A 23,706-nucleotide genomic window follows, 5' to 3' on the forward strand; every position below is an offset into this window, starting at 1 on the left:
GGCTGCTATCTTTAGATATCTTTCTAGGGAAGGAAGAAAAGAAATAAGCATTTATCAAGTATTTTCTATGTATTAGGCGCTGTGGCAAGTACTTTACAAATACTATCTCAGTTAATCCTCACAACAATTCTGGGAGAGAGTGCCTATTATTATCTCTCTTACCCTGAATGGGTGCAGCCTCAGACAAACTGAGATCAGTTGAAGACTTTAGCTTAAAAAAACCCAGAGGTCTCCCATCTTACTGTTGAGGAAAGTGAAGCAGCGATTAAGTGATTTACCTAGAGTCACATAAGTATCTGAGACTACATCTGAACTCATATCTTTCTGACTCCAAGACCACCGCTCTAGCCATTGTACCCATTGTTGCAAACTCAAATTCTACAAACAAAACCAAAACTAGATACTCAGGAATGATAAACATACATACACACACAACTAAGAGACTCATCCATTCCTCTTTTTGAAATGAATGACAGCCATTTATCAGAAAATCTTGCTCACTTTAAATAAGGTCTTGAGTCATTCCTAATTATGTGTGTGACCCAGGTGGTTTTAAAACTAACTTTTAAGGTAGTTTTTTATTTTATTTTATTTTTTTAAAGCAACTCTTTTTTATACTCTGGGTCCCAATGAAGCTAAGCTGGAGGGACAGAGGGAACTGGGTCTACTCTGAGTAATGAGTGAAGAGGCAGGTGACTGGCTATAGGGCTTCTAGTCCCTGTTTTGCCAATGACTTGTTCCATCCACCTCCTCCTCACATCATTTTGTGAACCTCATGTGTCCAAAGAGTAGTAATTACTGGGCTCTCATCCTGCCCTTTGGCAAGCCCTGGAAGGAGTCTCACAGATTATTTTGTCCATTCTCTTATTTCACAGATAACAGTTAAATAAAAGGGACAGGGCACTGGGATTAGATTCATATTGCTAATAATGGAGTCTTGCTACTTCCTAGTATGGATTTAGCCAAGTCATTTAGCGTCCCTTTGCTCACGTGTAATATAAGGAAATTGAAATAATACTCACAATTCTTATCTTGCAGGGTTATTAGAAAGGAAATAATTTATAGGCTGGACTTGTGGTTTTATTGATACAGGGAACTCCTAGTGAAGAAAATCCTTCTAGCCCAATGCTGATTGTCAAGTAAAGTCAACAAGCATTTATTAAGCATCGACTATATCTCATGTGTTGGACTAAGCTCTAGGGATACAGAGAAAGATAATAGCTGAAACCAAAACAAAAACTAGTTCGTTGTTTTGGTATTGATCTATACTTTCAGGAAACTGTCTGTGGGATCTGTAGGGATCTGCCCAGGATCACACAGGCAGGATGTTTCAGTGGTAAGACTTGAACCCATGTGACTCTAAAGATGACCGACTAGCCTCTGCACTAGGGGGCATTGGTAAAGGGAGTTTTCTCATTGTATGAGATCATAGGTTTATCATTTTTAAAGCTGGCAGGGACCTGTATTTTCAAATCAATATGTCTTCCCTTCTCTAGTCCTCAGAGAGCCAGTGCTTGTAACAAAGTATATAAAAAGAGAGAGAAAAGAAACAGTTCAACAAAATGAGCCAGCATCAACTGAGTTTGACAACATGTGTCAAAGTGTTCCACATAGACACTTCACCTTCTCAAAGAAAGGAGGTGTATTTTCTAGGTTTTTTTCCCCCAAAATTTGACAATTACAATCACATAGAATTCTATTTCTGTTGTTGCTATTCCTATTTATATGATTTTTGTCATTGTTTATTGGATTATTCCTAAGTATGTCTAAATTGAAAAAGAAGAAAAGGGGAAGAGGGAAGGAATGTCAAGGAAAAGGGATTCAAATCAAATTCCTGATTCTTGATGTTGTCTTCACTCAGTGGGCTTCACTTAGTAGGCATTCTGTGAAAACTTGTTTCTGCTATTGCAGTTTACAAAATGTTAATCAGTTCCTCTTACTCAAACCCTAAATGCTGAGACAGGTCTGTCATTAGTAAAATTATATTGCAGTCAAGTGTCAGTTGGTTACCCTTGGGAGACAAAAGTCAAAGATGATGGTGCTAACTGAAATTCACATATATCAGTGGTCTGGACTTATTTTCCCGGAGTATTCTGGTCCCATTTCCTTCTTTTTTGGATTCTAGGGGTACTGAGAAGCTACTCAGGGTTCTAAAAGATTGGGGGTAACTTCTTTTTTCTAATGCCATCAATTCCAGTTCTCATTCTAGAGTGTTTCTCCCTGCAATTCACACTCCTCCATGGTTAGCTGCCGGTGATTAGCATTTCAGTTGAATTCAGCCAATTAACATCAATTTTCTTTTACAAAGGGATATTTACTTCAAAGATTTAGTTAGAATACCAACATTTCCCCCCCAGAACCTAAGGGTACCATCTATTTTATAATCCCTTGGTTCTTGGAAGAGTGGGCTCTGACTTAATGTAGATTTTACAGAGCTTTCCCTTGCACCAAGCTCATTTCCAATTAAGTATGGCTTTATGTGAATAAGTCATCTCTGTTATTACTGGACTGGGCAGGAAAGATCACTTGGGATTTTATTTCTCATTGTCTGGCTCCTGGGAAATCCCAGCGTAGACCACAATTCCAACTTCCCAGCTGATCTTTTAAGGCCCATGTGGTTATAACTATAAATGTAAATGGACAAAGAACAGAGTTCTGTATTTATAGATCATATGTTTCCCTTTGACTGGAAAGGTCCAAAGTTTCTATTCTACCTAGAATAAGGAAAAAAGGGCTGGACCAACTTTTCAGTGTAGCTGAGTTTCAGCTTTGTATATGACAACGCACATTCTAATCACAGAACTAAGAGCCGGGATTAGATACCAAATATTTGAGCTTGCCCCAAATTAGGGAGCAGGACTCTTACTTTATCACTATACCTTTCTGAAAGCAATCCTCTCCTCTCCATAGATAGACAATCCAAAGCTGTCCTCCAGTGTCAGGACTCAACAGCTTTGAGTCCATCATCCCAGTGGGAAGGGTAACAATCTCTTTGACTTGTTGACGCACTCTTGCTATTACAGACCCTTCCTTGAGGCAATGTGGACAGGTAACCATGACTTGAGGTTAAACTCAAATAAGTCTACATACAAATGTCATGAGAGGAACTCACTGGTCTTCAGTGAGGATGATTGAGAGAGACCTAAATATTCTGATGTCAACTGTTCTTTGATAAACAAACATTCAAACAAAAAATAATCAAGAATAACTGCCTAAATGTACAGGATTGGCAGTTTAATCTCTGGCTTTGTGGATGCTTACCAAATCCCATGGCTATATAGATCTTTGAATGGAATTGATGAGATCCTGGGATTGGCAAACAAAGCCTGAAGGACTGACAAGAGGCAGTAGGGAAGGACAACGATGGGGATCAGCTCAACCTTACAGTCCTACCCCTGAGGAAGTTTTAGGTAAACCCACTTTACTGTATTCAATAGAAAGCCAAGTGATGATGTCAAATCCCTGAGATTAAATTTCCCTTATAAATCTACCTATGACCTATACCATCTTTGCTGAATTCCTTAGTTTGAATGTCCTGAAAAGGTGTTCTGCTTCATGGTGTCTTTCTTCTCCTTCTCTTCCTTATGCTTCTTTGCTCTTTCTCCTTCTTACAGCTAACCAACTCTTTTAGGGTGCTAAACTCCTCTGTGGATTTAGTCTGCTAGTCAATGGCATACATAGTGGCTTCCCTTTCTCCTGGTTAATTGTGAGTTCCATTGTTAATTGTTAAAACTCCTTTCCTTCCTAACCATATACTCTTACAAAAATCTATTTCATATATATCACTCCTGATGTCTACTTTACCTCTTCATCTTGTCTGTAACCACTTCTCATAAATAAAAATGCCTTTTGGCAAAGAGAAAAGCTATTGTGAATTCATCACATCATTGAATGTCAACATTTGGTATATCTACATCAATCTCATCATTTGGTGTTTAATTCAATTTCATCAGAATGGATAATTTTTTTCATATTTAATGTTTTATTTTGACTAATTTTCCCATTCATCTGCATGATTATACTTCTATGAGTTCAGGGTACTTTTGACAACATTTGTCAGGTTTCAAAACTTCAACAAATGTCATGTTTATGGGATCTGGATATAATCATTAATATTTTTATTGAATGGTTCATTTCTGTATAACATTATTTTGCCTACTGCAAAGAACCTTTGAACATGGATCTTCCATGTTCAAGATCCTGTCAATAATTGTCAATTGTGCATTATGCCATTGTTGTTTTTGTTGACACCTGTCCTTTATGGAATGGATATAATTTAAAAGAAATAAACTAAATTCATTTGACCCACTTGTATTGACTTCCTCCTAAGTTAGAGATGCTGACAAAAAACTCAAATGAAACTGGTTTCATTTCCTCTCCCAGCCCAAAGTCTTGTCAAAATGCAGACAGAAAAAAAAAAAAAAAAGAACCCAAATAGCTTGTGAAATGGACAAACAAACAAAAGTTAAAGCTGGGAAGGGACAGAAGAAATCATCTGTGTTCAGCATGTCTCGGTATGTGGTCTAAAATTCCTTGGAGGTCCTCAAGACCCTTTAAAAGGGTCCCTGAGGTCAAACTATTTTTGAGATAATGCTAAGATGTTATTTACCTATTAAAATACTCCTCTTTCTCTAATTACATAGCTGTGTGAGGCCAGTATTTCTTTAAATGTTTCAGCCAAAACCACATATCACAGCAGATTAAATGCAGAAGTAGATATGAGAATCCAGCTGTCCTCTATTAAATCAGACATTAAAGAGGTTTGCAAAAATATGTAAAACAATATTAGTCTTCTCATTAAATTTTTCTTTGTTTTGGAAAATATAGTTTTTTCATAAAAAATATGCTATTTATGTTAATATGTTATGAGCTTATTACTTTAAATGAATGAATAAATTTTGAATGTGTCAGTTTTAATTTCTAATGTGATAAATATTGATAGAATTTACATAAACAAAAGCTGTTTGGGGTCCTAAATAATATTTAAGGATGTAAAGAGATGCTGAGACCAAAAAGTTTGAGAATCATTGAACAGATCTAGTTTCATAATTCAGGAAACTTGGGTCCAGAGAGTTGAAGCATCAGAGCCCAGACTAGGATTTTTGGGTGCCTTTTGCAAGGGGGGAGGGAGCTGGGGTGTGTGTGTCAGAAAACTCAGTAAGGAAGGAGAAGTAAAAAAGTTCACCCCTTCCTGGTACACTGAAATGTTGTTATGCTGCTGAAGGACTTTCTGCTGCTGGGGATGAAGGGTAGAAAGGTGGGTAGGGGTGAAATCACACCTCGGGAGAGTCTTATCTATCTAAAATGTGACATATCTGGCTAAAGTGCCAGTTGCTGTCGCTATAGTTAATGTCACCATGAAGCTGATGTGACTGATGTAGACCCCAGGTGATGGCAGGCGCCAAAAGTTGGGTTCAGTCATGTGAAGAATTCCCAGTGGCCATTCTCTTTGACAAAAGGTAGATTTATTTAGGGAAGAGATTACAGACAAAATGAAGGGATATAATAGACACCAGGAATGGTAAATATGAAATAGAGTGAGAGAGCATATAAAGACAAGTTCCTCAGTAGAATTCAAATTACCCAGTAGAAAGGGAGCCCCATGAGACTGGGGCAAGTCCTTGGCTGGCAGAATAAATCCTTAAAGGGATTTAGCACCCTCAAATAATTGGTTATAAGGAGAAGTGGGGTTGAAAAGCTTAGTGGAGTTAGGAGAGATATGATGTAGCATGGGGGAGGAATGAGGAGTGAGGATGCCACAGGGCAGAGTGCCATGGTGGACTGACCCAGAAGTGGGCAGTAGCCATGGGATGGGCCATAAATAAATTTATAGGGAAAACTTAACCTCAGGTATATGACTGGGATTTCTGACAAAATATGGCAAGCTAAGGTTGCCCAAGACTCCTACAGAAGGTGGACCTTGGTGTTTGACATAACTTGAATTTCTGACTGGTTGACCTAAGGAGATTATGGAGCTAAACGGATTATGGAGCTAAATGGATCTCCATCAGTGCCTTACTTGCCTCAGGCATCAATTCTTCAATTTCTCTCTGCCCAACACATCATTCAGGACCTCTTCAAAGTGACTTTCCCAAAGCTCCCCAACGCGTTGTTACCAGAAAACTGAAACTAAATCCAAGATCTCTGGATGGTTTCTTTGCTACATCTGGTTTCTCTGTCTCCTGTCTCCAAAGTGCTGTCTCCAGGTGCCCAGTCAGAATCAGGGTGAGCTGAGGAGACTGGTCTGCTGGGTAATTTACCCCCACTGAATTTGGATCTACAAGACTGGGCTCCCATTTCAGCATAGTTTTTATTAGGGACTACTATTTCCTATTATAAACAACATTCATTCATTCTTTTGACAAGAATGTATTAAGCATATACTGGGTACTGGGTATTAAGACAGACAAAAGGAAAAAGAGTTCCTTCCCTCAAAGCTTTTTGGAGCTTTCGAGTTAACAATTTCCTGAATCAAAACATTTGTTAACAAATCATTTTTACTCCTTGTTTATCACTTCACCTACAACAAGGTATTTGAATAAAATGCTTGTTTTTGCTTCATCACAGGTACCAGTTTTATGAGCTATCTCTAACTTTCTGGTTGAATGGAGGACAGTAAATGGGTGAGAGGAGTTATACAGGTAGAATAGAGAAGCCAAGGATAGTTTAAGAGGGACAATGAGAATTTGAGAAAGGAGGTAGTCTTAATATTTGCATCATTATACTCTAAAGACACCTGGGAGTGTGAAGGATTAGGATTTAAAGCCTAATACCTTTTATTGTACCTTGGAGCTCTAAAATCTCATTTCCACCGGCTTCTCAACCAAACTTGAGTAAGTTCTCAGCAGCTCTGCCTAAAACTGGTCTTTGAGGTGAGAGAGTCTTGCGGAAATTTTACAAAGAGAAATAAAATGTTCAGTTAAAGCTCAAAACTGCTTTGCTAGTGGCACAATCAAATAAAAATGTGGAATGGGAGGTATCCTACTTTTAGCAGGGTTAATGGAGTGGGATTAAAATACGTAGGTCATATGGGATTGCTTAGCAGGAGTCTCTGATATGGGGGAAAATGTAGGATGATTTCTTGTCTTGGTTTAATTAAAATGTGATTTAAAAGAGTTTTGGTCTTGGAATCCAGAAAGAGCTAACTGCAAATTCTGGTTCTGGCTGTAACCATGGGCAAGCCGTAGGGTCTATGAGCCTGAACTTCAACATCTATGAAATGGAATTAATATCAGTAATTCTTTATAGGTACTAGGGCAAAGAAGGCAGGAGTGTCACCTGGCCTTTTTGGTCTTGCTTCTAAGTTAAATATTCAGAGAAACTGTGGGTATTGGGAGCGAGAAAGGAGGAGGTTGAAAGGAATCTCCTCACTGGAACTCATTTGTTGTTTTACTAAATAGAGTTTCTGTGAAGTTTTGAAAGGGGTATTAAGCTGGTGATTTGGGATATGGTAGGAATTAAAGGAAATTTGAGGCTATCACCCAGATAAAAATGGGAAAAAATGTTTAAAAGAAAGACTTAGAAGTGTCTAAAGGTTTTTTTCCTAGCTAGCTGGCTCCTTGTGTCTGGTTGTGGTTTGCTTCATAAAAGAGCTAAAGATAGCCTTTGAGAGTCAATCTAAAGAATCAGTGCACTCCTCCCACTTTCTAAAGAAGCTGCTTTATAGCTGAAGACCCTCTGGAGCATGGGAGAGAGCAGCAGCTCATGAAACAAAAAGCTTTGCAACAGTGGGTGGAGAAGCCCAGAAAAAGGCATCAAGGGACACTGGCAGCTCTGTATCATCAGAGGTGGGAGTTACCTGAGTCTTTTGGGCTTTCTGTCCAGGAGTGTCCTCTATCTAGGGCACCTCTTCATATATGTTCAATAACCCATGTGTTTCCTCTCTGCGTACCTCTCCATTTGTGTTTTGTGGTCACATGTGTTCTTTGTATGCATTTCTTACAATGGTTAAGTGGAGAGTGGTAGAAGAATATATCCCCTCAATGGAGGATCTCTCTTGTAATTTTGGGCTCTTGCTATGCTATTTGAATAAATGTCTACTTCTTTGAACTAATGTTGTTGTGCCACAGTTTCATTTTATTGTTGTGCCTCAGTTTCCCTAAATTTCTTGCCTCAGTTTCCCTAAATTGTCCTGTCTCAGTTTCCCCAAATTCTTCTGCCTCAATCCCCCTGGTTGCAACCCCTTTTCCTGACCATTAGGGCTGAGATAATTAGGGCTGTAGAGATCTGACCATTCTGACATTCCACAAGATAAAACTCCAGCTATCCTATCTCAGATACCTAATTGGCATCCTCTACCTCTATCTCTCCAGACTTCCTGTCTCTAGTTTGACTAACTCTCAAGTTGTAAGAATTTGTGGTCCTCACCCTGCACTGTGTCAGAACCGGATGGATGGTCTGTCCCTGAAAACACCCACTCTCAGTGTTTGGACTCCATCTCTTATGTAAGTCTTATATAAGTCATTAGAATCTCATATTTGAGGCTGCTGAGTGCTCCCTGAGCCAAGCGGATGGATAGCCCAAAGAGGTAAGGAGTTTGGGAGTGAACACGTGGGTCTTCTGACCAGATGTTCACTAGGGAACCAACAAGTCAGGGCATCAGTCAGGGCATTATGTGAGTAGGTTTAATAAAGGCTTTTAAGATTACACGTGGCTGTTCTTGAGCGTGCTATAGATTCAAGAAATTGTGGCCAGAGACCTTTGAAGGCCTCAGAGGAGGCGAGCCGGGTAGAGTTGACACTGCAAAGGTCAGTGGTCAAAGGTACTCTGTTGGGCCTAGGACAGACTAGTAATTGTAACTGCCAGGAGGGCATGTTACAAATGGATCCTTTTGGACAAAATGGACAATCTCTCCCTCTCAGAAACCCAAATAAAATATTAAAAACTCTCTAATCTCTATCTTGCCTCAGTTTCTCCAGCATTACAATGTGACTCCTGATTGCTGTTAAAAAAAAAAAAAAAAGAAAAAGAAAAAACATCAAAAGGGGCTTTTGAAATAGAGTTTTGAATGGATTTTGACCACCAAAGTATTTTAAGGCTGGGTAGTTTTTTGGCACCTTGTGACTAATGCAGTTTCTACTGCACAGGCTTATTTGCAAATCAGTGTCAGTCAACTAATATTGATTAAATACTTACTATGTGCCGGGCACTGTGCTAAGTGTTAGGGATACTGTTAGGGATACAAAGAAAGGCAAAAACTAGTTTCTGTCCTCAAGGAGTTAACAGTCCAAGGGGAGAGACAGAATACAATAGTAAGTACAAACAAGAAATATACAAGGATAAACTGGAGATAATCCACTGGGGGAGAGCATTAGTATTAAGAGGGATTAAATGAGGTAATATATGCAAAGTGTTTTTGGAAAACTTAAAGCATTAAATAAATGTCAGTGATTATGAACACATCACTATCAATTTAGAGCATATGAGGACCTAATGAGTAAAGTTGGTCTTGGTTATTTTTCTTTTTCCTTTTTTGGGGGGATCTTTACTACATCTCCCATAACTTTGCCACTTTAGGGGAATGTGTCATATTTCGTGGAAAAGTCATTTTCTTTCCCAAGCAGACAATTGACTGCATCGTGTCCCCACTGAGGACCCTTTTCTAAATTTATTCTGAGCTAGTTGACCAGAATTACAAATAGAGAAGAAAAGGATATATAATTGGCTTATATGTAAAATAGGATATCTCTCTAGTATCCTCAAGGGCATGGTAACATTTTAAAAAGTGGAACATAAAAGCAATTTAAATTAAGAGGTCTAAAGGACCTCCCTATTTAAGGGAGAAAAATCATACAAAGGTCAGAAAGAAGTAAAATTAGAGAATGTTATATACAGTAACAGCAATATTGTTTTAAGAACTTTGAGTAAATAAGTCATTTTGAGTATTATGAATACTCAAATTAATTACAAAGGACATATGAAGGAAGACACTATATCCAAAGAAAGAACTAATAAACAGAAATATGTAAAGAATGATTTTATATATATTTGTGTCTAATGGTAGCTATCTTTGGGGGGAGGGAGAAAAGAAAAAATAAATTTACATGATAACTATTATATATTTAAAAGGAATAGTAAGTTGTATATAAAAGAATTGTAATTTCATGTACAATTATCTTTTTATTATATTCTGTTGTGGAAATGCTTGTTTTATTCCATAAAAAAATTTTTAAAAAGAAAGAGGTAAAATTTTTCTTTTCAAAAAAGGTTTTTGTTGCTCTTCTATTCAAAAGATACAGAATATTAAAGTCAGGAAAATGAGAGAAATTACAAATTTATTAATTACCTACTGCATGCAGAGTACCATGAAAAGGCATTCAGGTAGAAAGCTTATATAAGACAAAGTCCCTGCATTCAAGCAGCATAATTTCACAGGGGAATAAGAATATCAACACAAATCCAGTTCAAATCATCACAGTCATTAAGTACCTACAGTGTTCCTGATATCCTATTAAGTACACAAAGATAAAAATGGAATTGTTTTTACTGTTAAAAATATACTACAAAGATAAAAAGGACTCAGGAGTGTATAAATAAGTTGATTTATTTACTATTATTGTAAGAAGCAGGCTATCCATCCAAGGGCAGCACCTGAGTGGATCTGTGTCATGGGACATGGGAATGAATCTTTCTTTCCTCTCCTGAAGTACAAAGTCCCTCTTTCATCACCTCATTGGCTGGGGATAATGAAGTTAACAAGACTTCTCAGTCCTCTCATTGCATGTTTCTCCTCAATATGGTCTCCCTCCCTCATTATATAACCCAGGTTCAAAAATATCAGAAAACCTTAATATTAATTAACTCATTAAGCATGTGCACTCAATGCTTGCAGAATCTTTAGATTCCATTGGGTGACTCCATGGAGAAGTATGACATGAAGTAGAGAACAAAGGGTCTGAGAGAACTCAAAATACTCTAGAAGAATTTGAAAAGGAAGAGAATATTAACAACTGAGAGGATCTGGGATGGGTCAGAGCAGACACAACAAGTGGATACAATGAGGAAATGTATTCCAAGAATGGCATAGGAAATATGCAAATGCATGGAGGTATCTAAAATATCATTCATGTTGTAGCTAGCAGTCCAAATTGGCTGGAATATAGAATTAAAAAGCAGTGATGTCGACTAATGCTAGAAAGGGAAATGGAACCAAATTGTAGAGTGCCTAAAGTGTTAGGATAAGGAATATGTGTCTTAGCCAAGAAGTGATAGGGAACCACTGAAGGATTTTGAGCAGAACAATTATCTGTACTTTAGGAAGATGATTTTGATGTCTGTGTAGAGAATGGATGTGGGAAAAGGAAAGGCTAAAAGCAGTCTGAGAAGGAGGGTATTACAATATTCAGGTGAGAGGTGACATGAGTAACTAGGTGGCTTAGTGGATAGATCATTGTCTGGAGTCAGGAGGAATTTAAATCTGGTTCAAACACTTGACACTTAACCCCATTCCAAAATAAAAAATGCAATATTGCACTTAAAGCTATGTGAATTCAAATTGTGGAGGTAGATCCTACAGGAGATGCCAAATTCACAAGAAGGAAGTGTTAAGGAGGACTCCAATATTTTGACTGTGGGTGATTGAGAAGATGATAGTGTTATCAACAAAAATAAGCAAATTTAAAGCAAAGAAAGATTTAGGAGTGAAGATATTAACAAATATAATATCATTCATGTTTATTAAGTTATTTGCATTAAAAAGTTACAAAACAAAGTTCTAAGCCAGGGGAAAAGGTTTTCCTGACTGGGAGAATCAATCATGGATTTTGAGGAAAATTGATTTTACTTTGTGCATTTTCACTATTTGTCCCTCATATTTCTTCATTCTATCTTCTGCAAGAAGCCTTTTAAGGTCTTCCTTACTGCTGTTGCTTTTCCATCTGAGATGATCTTCCATCTTATTCTACAAAAATTATGTACACTTAGCTGTTTGTAAGCCATTTCTCTCCCTAGAATATGGGCTCCTTGGAGAAGAGGGATAGTTTTTCCTTTTTTTTTTGTCTCCTTATATTAGCCCAGTCCCAGACACAGAATGTGTTTGTTGATTGACTAAATAGGAATTCAATAGGGAAAGAATGAAAAGTACAGTATTACAAGTGTAGAGAGATATGAGTATTGGCATGTATGCACAAAGATGTAATGACAGAGTCAGAGAATATTAATTTTTCTGAAAATGTAGAGTGTGGATGGTAGTAATTTGACATAGCTGGAAAAATACAGTGGTTTCTACTAACCTGTTGCTCTCCTGGGAATTTTGGAATTATTATAAATAGTCCTAGAATCCTTATGTGTACTAAACATTGTGGTGATCTCAACTTACATTTACTTCACAAGGTTGTTATAAGGATCAATTGAAGCCTAAAGTTCTTTATGTCTACAAAAAACATAGAATCATAGTTCTATGTTTTCCAACTTTCTCACTTTGTGAAGAAAGAATTGAAACCCTGACAAGTCAATTAATTTGTCCAAGATCTTAGCAAAATGGCGATAGGAACCCAAATTTCCTAAAGGCTAGTCCAATTCTTTTGCCATTCCTGCTGAGTAAGAAGTCTCTGTGACCTATGGAAAAGGTTTACATTGTTAGTAGTAGGTTCAGTGATATTGATGACTATTGATCACTCAGAACTTTCCTAACTGCTTTTTGTCAAGTTTTAAGTTCTATATATCAATCATGATATATCATTTATGAGTTGAGTGATATTCCTCCTTCATTCTTCCCAGATCCATTGGTGTTCCAATGGTTCATACATATATCAGAGTGGTAATAGTTCAGTAACACTTTGACTATATTAATTTCACAAGATAAAACTCTTCACATTGAATTTGTTTTTTCCTTAATTTTAGTCTTCTAGCCAGTTTCCAACCAACTTTCAACAAGAAAGAGTCAATTTGGAAGTTTAATATCTTATGGGTGACCTCCTACTTCCATGACCACAGGAAAATGATAAAAGCTCAACATGATACTTCTTAGGAAAATGGGTGCTATAGTTGTCTGTGACATTGCTGGAATGACTGCAATCACTCAGCCCTTCTGAGCTGGGCACTAGGGGCTTCTCTGCTGCTTCTGGAAGATCAGCATTAGCACTCATGGAGCTCTGGGAGCTGTATGTCCTGAAAATTCTCTGCCTAGCCCTCCAACCCCAGAAATGAATGTCTACTGATCTTGTCCATGGTACAGCGATTGTACATGTATCGTTTATATATCAGGGAGTGGTGGAGGGCAGAGAAGGAAGCAGTTCCAAGGCCTCAGAGAAATTAGACCCAGGAAACTTCCCTTTATAGTAAATTCTAATGTAGACAATGGCAAGAGTTTGTGTGTTGGCCCAGGGTCTTCTACTGTGACTTTCTGCCTTCTTCCTTCAAAACTTTATAGACAATGATGTACATGTGTGCCTTATTAAGTATATTTCCCACTGTTTACTCTCAATGTATCTGATAGCACATTTACTACCCAATTACAAAAGGCAACTGGAATTGTCCCAGTTCTGGCTTCTCTGTGGAAAAACTATCTCTAACATATTCCTTACACTATAAGCCATCTCCTCCTTTTCTTCCTCCTCCTTCTCTCCTGTCCCCTCCTCTGAAGACATGGTGACTGAAGAAAGTTAAAGACTCTTAAATGAGCATGGAGGCTCAATACAAAAGCCAGAGCTTCCTTAATTTAGGTAGCATCAAAGACAGCTACCAGCTTTCTTCATTCTTTCAGGGGACCTCTGTATTGTTCAGTCACACTATTTGCCAGTGCCCAGCTCCTAGCCAACATACTGATTTCCCAGTCTCTCTCACTCATGTTTCTAAAACTCCCATTTTCTCTTAAGTACATTCAATCGCCTCACCTCAGACACAGCCTTCCTCCAGGAAGAATAAAGAGATTCTTTAGGCACAATCACAGCCCCCATTAGTACTTAGAGCAGAATACACAGATGATTTCCATCTCTTTCTTTAGACATCCATCATATTGAAAATTTCTTGGGTAAGAGGTTGCCATATACTGTGATCCTAAGGCAAGGCTGCCTGAATATGGGAACAGTGAGTGATGGGAATTCATGGGATTATAGATGTTAGATTAGAGCTGGAGTGGACCTGAAGATTTATCTGGACCAACACTTTTAGTTTATAGTTGATGAAATCAAGACCCAAGGAGAAAGATTTATTTATTTTCTATTATACCTAGTTTTAACCTCTAAGACCAAGCAAAAAAGTTCAATTGCTCTTCTGCATGACAATTCTTCCAATTTGAAGGATACTTCCTCTAAGTCCTCTCTTTTTCAGACCAAACATTCATTCCCTAGGTCCTTCAACCAATTCTTGAAAGACATGATTTGGACAATTCACTAGGGATGTGTTGGAAAATGTTTAACAACCTTGAAAAAAAATGTATTCAAGTCACACTTAAGTTTAATCTGCATCATTAACATTTCTCCATCACTTTCTAAAGTCTAGACAATTAGTAAAACAATAAATCAAGCCCTTTTGGTAACTTTTGACAATTTCCAAGGTATAAATGCTCACAGTTAAAATTTAACAATCAGTTCTCCATCCCATTTCTGTCTTTTATCATTCTGTTTTCTGTCCTTGGGTGTTTTCCATGTTACTTTAAAAAATGTGTTCCAAGGAACTAAGTACACTACTCCAGATGTGATCTGACCAGAACTATTTTCTCCTTACTATTTATTTATAGATGTACAATCATGGTCCTCAACATTAGAACTCTTAATATAGTCTAATATTTCAGTACCTTTTTTTGAGTTACACATCCCATTGTTGATCAAGTCAATCTCACCTTCACTAACTATGGTCCCTTCCTTCAGATCTTGTTCATATGGACTGCTGTTACTTAACCCTCAGTATGGAGTGTGAGTCTAATACTATCTATATATAATATAGTGCCTATCTTATAGAGTTGCTGTAAGCTCAAATAAAATAATGTATATAAACTATTTCTCAAATCTTAAAGGACCACATAAATGTCAGTCATTGTTTTTGTTTTATATCATATTTGTCAAGTTGATTTCTTGTATACAAATATGCATTTATTTTATTAAACTTCATCTTCTTAGATTTAGCTTTAAATTCTAATCTGTTAACATCTTTTTGGAGTTTTGATTGTTACTTAGCTTATTATCTTTCCTTCTGGATTTGTGTCATAAAAAAAATTCTATATGCATGTCAACTATGTCTTTAATCAAAGATCTTGATGAAAAATATTGAAGAGGACAGGACTTAGTGAAAGATCCCTAAAAATCTCCTTTAAAGCTAATATCAAATCACTAATTACAACTTCTTAAGTTTCGGCCAATCAACCACTTCTAAATCTAGCTAACCATGTGATCATCTGTATTGTGTTTCTTTGTGTGGCCAATTAGAATAGCATAAGAGATTTTGTCATATGTTTTGCAAAAAAAAAGGTAAACTCTATCATTTATCTCATTCCTCTGATCTACCAAAGCAATGAGATAATATCTGTAAAGGGCTCAGCATATGGCACATTTAAAAATACTTATTCCCTTCATTTTTTCTCTTTCATACCAGTCTAGTAACCTTGTCAAGAAAAAGAAATAAAGTTAGTCTGACATGATCTTTTCTTGATGGTGCCATGATGACTCTCTCTGATTACTCCCTTTTTTGCTGTCTGGTTACTCAGGATCATTAATAATATATTTTGGAATTTAGCCAGAAATCATAGTCAAGTTTACTAGCCAATAGTTTGTAGACTCTAATTTTTTTTCTTTGCTAAAAATTAGAAGATTTGTCCTTCTCCGGTCTTGTGGCACTCTTCCCATTATCCATGATCTTTCAAAGATTGCTAACACCAACATTTATAAATTCAGGTTCTTTCAGTAACCTGGGATATAATCTGAGTGTTATCAAAGGCAATGAGGTAATCTCTTAAAATCTCCCTACTAATCTTGAGTATCAATTCCCTGTTAACTTTTTATTTTCTATCTCCCCAATCTAATAATGATCACTTTCCCTGGCAGTGAAAACAGAGGCAAGATAAGACCTGAAAATCTCTAACATTTCTTTGTTGTCTTTTGTCATTGTCCTAGACTTCTCAAGCTATGGTATCATTCTTAATATAATCCTCTTAATTTCACCATATAGTTACAAAAACTCTTTTTTAACCTTACTTTTACACACCAGATCAGTTCATCCTAAGTTTTAATACCATGACTATTATTAGTATCATTAAAGAATGAATTTCCCTATCTTATCTAAAAGGATAGGGAATCCTTGATTGGCTCAATTTCTGATTTGGAGGGAGGTCACCTTTCTTTCAGCAACCCAGTATTCCTCCATTTCTGGAGCTTACCATAATATTAAAGACAAAGATGGTATGGACACTGGATTGGCTTAGCCCAGTGCAGATCAAAACTCAGGTCAGGAGACCTGGCCAGCCTCTGCCTCTTCAGTTATTAAGACACACAGCTAAGATTAAAGGTATCCCCTGCCACATGCAACAATTATTATTTTTATTAAGTAGCATTTTATTAATATATTTTATTTTAGAATATTTATATTTATGAATATAAATACTCCTTCTCTCAAAGAGCCATCTTTTATAACAAAATAAAAAAGGAAAACCAAAACAATTCAGAAAAATCAATCAATATATCAACAATGTGGGATTTTTCTTTTCCAAACCCACAGTTCTCCAACTCTGCAAGTATCTCTTTTTTTTGGATCAAAATTTGTTCTATTAACACTTTTTTATAAGATCACTTCTATATTTGTCTTGTTACTTGTCATTGCTTCCACCTTGTTAACATGTTTTTTTAATCTGATATTTGATTAGTTCCCTGTCTAAAGCTTTCTCTTTAGACAACCTTGACTTTTTTTCTTCTCAATGGAATTATTTCTTTGTCTTCAGAATTACATCTTTGAGAGCTTCTCTTCCTCATTGATTGACTTACATTACAGGAACCTTGCCCTAGCCTTCCTCTGGATCTCATGGTGCAGTAGAAAGTACTGGCTTGAAGTCAGAGACTGTGTGATTTAGGGCAAATCAATTCACCACTGAGCAATTTCCATAGTAAAATAAGACTGTTGGATTGGATAACCTGTAAAAAGTCCCTTGTACCTCTAATTCTATGCTTCTATGGTGGTCTTTCCCAAAATCTAGGGTGAATGTCAAACCATTTCCAGTCTTCCTCTCTATCATAAAATGCAAGATGGAAAAGTCACTTCTACTCAAGTTTCTCTGTCTTTCTTGGCAAGCCAGGATATTATTAGTTATCCTGCTTTGGGCAAAGAGAAAATTTCAGCAGTCATCCAAATAATTACAGCCCCCCATCACTATGCTGTCACATCTCCCACTGTACACAGAGAATGGAAAAGAACTGTGACAAAACTATTTGGACAATGCAGATGTAGTTATTAGGAAGTCAGTGCTCCATGATCCAGCTGAAATCAGGATGACACCCTAACAATCCCAACAACCAATCTGACAGGTTCTGGGCTCTGTCAGGACAAGATACCTCTCTCTTCCTTTGCCATCCCACTTATCACAACCTGCTCACAGTGGGGCTCTGCTAGTGGTGACTGATAGATAGGGACCCTTGCTGGTATTAAAAGTTAAGAGTAGTTATAAAAGGTATAAAGAAAAGATATAAAAAGTTAAGAATGGCCAGAGACAGTGAGGAAGCTCTAGACTCCTGCAGACCATCTAGCTCAAAGTGACTCACATTCATAGGCTATTACTTTAATTGTAGAAAGTTGCAGCCTGCAGGGCTATTCATTCATCCAGTGTCCTTCACCCGTATTAAAGGCAGAAAAGAAATTAGAAAAGATAGGACTTCAATATGTTTCAACTAGGGCTGATGGAGGATGGGCAGAGAGAGCAGGGGTGGAGTGATGGTGAATAAATAACAATACCTACTTACCTTCATTAAAGTCCCACAGTGAGCTCTGACTAGGCTGAGGATATAGAAGAGACTCAGGGTGCTGCTCTGAGGCAGCTCCTATCTCCAAAAATTCATTTAATGTAAAATGTTGCATTAATGCAGAATGTAAGCCATTGCTGCTATAAATAGTAGAAGCTTAAGTCATGCTGACGGTGGGAATTTTGACACATGAAATTGGGTAATGCCTCTAGGAGTGTCAGCTCTGGATGTGAAGGACAATGGCATCTACATTCCCTTAAAAGACTCCATTCAAAGAGAGGCTTCAGCAGAATTAGCCCTCAGACCAGAGAGCACTAGTCAGTGCCAGGCACATAGTAGGTGCTTAAAAAAGAGAAGCTGTCCCCACTTTTCAGGACTTTAAAAAAAATAGGACTATTTAAATAATTTATTTCCTCCTCTGTTAACTTGAGAAATCTATTTTTTAAAATAAAGTTTTTATTTTCAAAACATATGTATGGATAATTTTTCAACATTCACCCTTGCAAAATCTTGTGTTTCAAATTTTTCTCCCTTCCTCCCACCTCCTCCCCTAGATGGCAAATAAGTCATTTCAGGTTAAACATGTGCAATTCTTGTATACATATTTCCACAATATCATGCACAAGAAAAATCAGATCAAAAAGGAAAAAAAATGAGAAAAAAACAAAATGCAAGCAAACAACTACAAAAAAGAATGAAAATGCTATGTTGTGGTCCACACTCAGTTCTCACAGTCTTCTCTCTGGGTGTAAAATGGCTCTCTTCATCACAAGACCATTGGAACTGGTCTGAGTTATCTCATTGTTGAAGAGAGCCACTTAAAACCTCTAAGTAGTAGCTGTCCACCACTGATTTATTCTTTACCCACTCATTCCTTGGCTTTTACTGCTAAACCCACCATGATTAAAAAAAAAAAAAGTAGAGCAAAGACAGGGAGGTTTGGGAGAGAGGAGCCAGTTGGGAAGAGTTAGTTCTGAGGCTGTCATTTAGGCAATCAGACCCCAAACAGGCCCAAAGTTCCCCTAAGCCTAGGAGTGGGGCCCCCTCTCCCTTTTTCTTCCTCTCCTTTTGCTTCAGGCTACCCTTTCAAGTCTTCTCGGCTTCTTTCCCCTTCAAAGCTGCCTTTGATGTGGGGGAGGGGGGAGGGAGGAGAGAGAGGGAGTGGAGGAAGGGTGGAAAAGGGGACCAATCTGAAAGACTAAATCGGGGGCTCCTGGGCTCCAAGCTCACATTCCTACTAAAGTTAAGTGATATGCATAAAGTTGCTGGTTAGTAGCAGAGTCTGGAACTTAAGGTCTCCTTATTCTTAGGTCACTCTTCTTTTTGCTATAAAATCTGAGGTTCTCCTTTGGAAAGGAATGACCAAGTCTGTGAGTTTGAATGTTTCAGCTTTCTGCAAGGACACATTCATTGGGAAGAGAGAGGGGCAGAGAGAAGAGAAGAAGGAAGAAACAAAGAGAAGGAATAGAGGAAAGAAGAGGGAGACAGGAAGGAATAGAAGAATGAAAAAGGAAAGGATGAAGGGAGAGAAGAAAGAAGAGAGTATTTATTAAGTACCTTCTTTGTATCAAGTTCCATATAGTCTCATTTGATACTCAGAACAACCCTGTGACTTAAGTGCTGTTATTAAACCTATTTTACAATTCGAGAAACTGAGGCAAACAGATTAAGTAATTTACTCATTGTCACATAGTAAGTGCCTGAGGTCAAATTTCAATTTAGGTTTTCCTAACTGCAGTTCCAACTCTATTGATTAAATTCAATGTTCTCTGGCCAACATTTGAAACAGCATTTTGTATATCGCACCCAAATTATCCTCCTGCAAAGCTTTTTTTTAAAAAGCTCTATAGGCAAATATTATTAATAAAGTGTTAAGTGAATTTATTCCATATCATGTATTAGTTTTAGATAGACTATATTTAAGGCAAGTTAAGTTTTATTGTTTGCATATAGTTTGTATACATTTTAGTGCATTAGAACTCCTTGCATAATTGATGGGTATAATATAACCAAGGAAGGATATAGTAGTAATAGGAACTTCAACCATCCTGACGTCTGCCGGAGGGCTCTCAATGCTTAAAAACAAACAAGCTGCAAAACCAGTATGTAGCTTGAAAATGTCATCCATCAGAAGGTTAAGAAAGAGAGGGGAGAACTGTTCCTTCTGGCTCTGTAAAGAAGAAATTATTGACCAAGTGGAAATAATGGGAACTGAGGAGGAGGGCTCATTTTAGAGTTTTTGATAGATAGATAAAGAAGGAAAAGCTAGTATATATATATATATATATATATATATATATATATATATATATATATATATATATATATATATATATATATATACACATACATGTGTGTATATATATAGTTGCTGAATGAGCTCATAAAGGACATTCTAGGGAACATATGCCCAAGCTTCCCCTTGAAACTTCTTGAGACTCCACAAACAGATAACTCCTTGTTTGGGTTTTGGGGGTGATGAATTTCTTGGTTGGAGCTAAACATGAGCTACTACAGCAAAAGGCTTTTTGGATCTCTAGAATGATGCAATAGAACTTGGATGGTTTTCAACTGAAACTTCCCAGATGAGATGTGATACCAGCAGGAAATAGAAGGAAAACAGTGTTTCTCTCTAGTTTGGGGTCATAGCAATATTGCTGTCCAGGGCTGGGCTCCATGGTTGTTTTTGCTATTCTCTTTGTGTTTCCTCTCCTTTATAGTATGTTGATGGTAACAACAGTAGCAAGAGTGAACTGGCACCAAGTGGGATGGCTACTGTAGCAGAACTGGGATTAGAAATGAAATGAAAGATCCAGTGTCAGTGAGAAAGAGGTAGAGACCAACAGACCAAAAAATACTGATATAGAGACAGAGATTAGAGAGAGAAAGAGAGAGAGAGACAGAGAGAGAGAGAGACAGACAGACAGAGACAGAGACAGAGACAGACAGAGACAGAGAGAGAGAGAAAGACAGAGAGAAAAAGAGACAGAGACAGAGACACAGAGAGTCACAGAGAGACAAAGAGAGACAGTCACAGAGAGACAAAGAGAGACAGAAAGAGACAGAGAGACAGAGATACAGAGAGACAGAGAGAGAGGGAGAGAGACAGACAGAGACAGAGACAGAGACAGACAGAGACAGAGAGAGAGAGAGAAAGACAGAGAGAAAAAGAGACAGAGACAGAGACACAGAGAGTCACAGAGAGACAAAGAGAGACAGAGTCACAGAGAGACAAAGAGAGACAGAAAGAGACAGAGAGACAGAGATACAGAGAGACAGAGAGAGAGGGAGAGGGAGAGAGAGAGACAGAGACAGAGAGAGAGAAGAGGGAGAAGGGAAGGGGAAAAAGTGAGGGAGAGGAAAACAGAGACAGAGACAGAGGAAAAAGAAAAATTTTTTAATTAGTGTTTAATTGGACTGTACTTAATAAAGGTAAAATATAAATTGGTGAGTAAATTGACTTGCAAAAATTGTTTATGTTTCAATAATACTTGAAATAGCCTTCCAACAGATTATATAAATAATGATAAATTAATCATTCTGGAATATAGATCATTTTATGCTTATATTTGGGAATAAATATGATCCATACCTGATTCACATTTTTTCTCCTACTTCTTTGGGATATCCTGAGACTAGAGTCCACATTATTTTAATTAATAACATTCCTCAGGAAACTGACATGGGGGTAATGAGCTAATAAACATAATAATTGAGAAGTCTTACTTCCTCTAGAGCTCAATCATGGGAAGATTAAGATGGAAGTAAAAATAAGGTCACCAGTCTCTGTGACTTTAGCTGACCACTTCCTAGCTAGCTACTGCACCAGAATAGCATGACATGGATTTCAGTCTTTGCAAGAGTGGGTTTCAGAAATTTTGTAGGCTAGATTGGTGACTCCATAGTCTCAAACTTTATAAGGCTTGTCAGAGAAAGAGGGATGAAAGGTATTTATGGAAATATATTTGAGCATAATCATAAGTGATTCTGATTAAAGAAAGGGAGAAATAGCTAACAAAACCAATCTCTCATTAACAAATACTTTGCACAATAGTGTTACAATTGAGGACAAATGCTGAAAAAGTGGTACAGACTTAAGACAGTATCAGGAAGTTAAAATTCAATATGAAATGAAGCTCATGAGAAATGTTAGGGGAAAATCATGGGCATATGCCAAGAAGAGTTAGGGCAAGACCTGACTTTGTGCAAGAGGAGATTTGTAGGTTCATTATGAAGGAGAGGAGGGATCATGGTGGTTGTGGAGGGTAGAAAGAAAGTACCAGATAAGACTTGGAGGCAAGGGAGATCTATTTAGCCAATCACAGACTTGCAGAAAGGCCTGTGCAAAAGGTTGCCACATCCAGGTAGGTCTTGGAAGGAAGAAGCAAGCCAAATGAGCACTAGGGCTATGGTGTATGGAAGGGGAAAGAAAGATTATCATGGAAGCAAGTCACAGTATTGAGGATCTATAATGTAGATGCACAAACTTGAACCTTGTCTTTACTGGTTTTTAAGAGACATGAAATGTGCAGGTCCAGTGTGTGTGGATGTGTTATATAAATGATTTAGGGAATGGTTGCTTCTAGAGAATCTCAAGCCACTATAACTTGGAAGGACTATATAGGAATTAGAGGAAAGGAGACCATAAGTTTCCCTATCTGTGGACTTGAGCATGAGTCTTTTCTGTATTTTTGTGGTGTAAATAAACACTTTTCTAAGTTTAATGTTTTTTTTTTTTTTTTTTTAGCCAGAGTGCTGACAGGAAAAGTGCAGTGGGTAAAGAAGACATTGGTGGTGGACAGCTAGTAAAATGTGCTAGATCCAGAAGTTCCTATGGTAGAAGCCAGGGAGATTTGTGTGAGAAGCTCTTTCAAATTGTATTTGGGCCCTCCTGTCCAGAAAGTTGCTCTTACACCAACATTTCAATAAAAGCAAGAGCTTTTTTAGCTATGTTAAGAAGAAAAAAAAAAAGTAAAGCTAAACAAGATCCCATACCACTCTTAAATCTATGCTTTTTACCTCATACCTAATTTATAAAAATGACAAAAGAATTATCCAATGTTAGAGTGATTGTGAGAATTTAGGCATAATACACTTTTTGGGTTTTTTTTGGCAAGGCAACTGGGGTCATACAGCTAATAAGCATCAAGTATCTAATGCTTTATTTGAACTCAAATTCTATCTACTAGAATTCTATCTCCTGCCTCATCTATACCTATATTAATACCATCTTGATCAAGCTCTGATGTGGTCCAGCTAGTCTATAAATTAAGGGTTTTTTTTTTAAGTAAAAATTATCAATCTGTTCATATTATTTGACCCGAACATTTCCCTCCTGAGCATGCATCCCAAGAAGGTAAATGGTCAACCATATGTATTGAAATACTCATAGCAATACTCCTTGTAGAGACAAAGTGATTGCTTATTGATTGAGGAATGGCTAAATGAATTGTGGTATAGAAATGTAATTGAATGTTATTGTGCTGTAAGAAATGACAAATATGAAGGATTCAGAGAAACACGGAGAGACATGTAGATCAATGCAGGGGAAGGAAGCATAATCAGAACAATGCACACAATCTCTATAATAATGTAAATGAAATATCACCAAGAAATGTGTTTCCAGATTATACACAAGGTAAATTTTTGATTCTAGGAAATTGATGGTAACACACTTTCTTCCTTTTAACTGAGAAATGGTAGATTATGGATGCAGATTGTTTCATGCACTATAAGATACTATGGCTTTGCTTAAAATGTTCTTGTTAAAAGAGAGAATGTGTGGGTGTGCTATTAAGAAGTGAAAATGATATTTTAAAAAAGTAAA

General features: G+C 37.3%; 1 long non-coding RNA gene across 1 annotated transcript in view; it reads left to right on the forward strand.

The window, feature by feature from the left end:
- Positions 1 to 23,706, forward strand: part of LOC141563028 (uncharacterized) — a 158,228-nt gene that overhangs the window by 127,349 nt on the left and 7,173 nt on the right. The window contains exon 4 of the long non-coding RNA XR_012488311.1: positions 8,313 to 8,444. This is a non-coding gene — a long non-coding RNA (uncharacterized LOC141563028). The remainder of the gene's footprint in view (positions 1 to 8,312; positions 8,445 to 23,706) is intronic.

The sequence above is a fragment of the Sminthopsis crassicaudata genome, chromosome 3 (genome assembly GCF_048593235.1).
Source record: "Sminthopsis crassicaudata isolate SCR6 chromosome 3, ASM4859323v1, whole genome shotgun sequence".
Taxonomy (NCBI): Eukaryota; Metazoa; Chordata; class Mammalia; order Dasyuromorphia; family Dasyuridae; genus Sminthopsis; species Sminthopsis crassicaudata.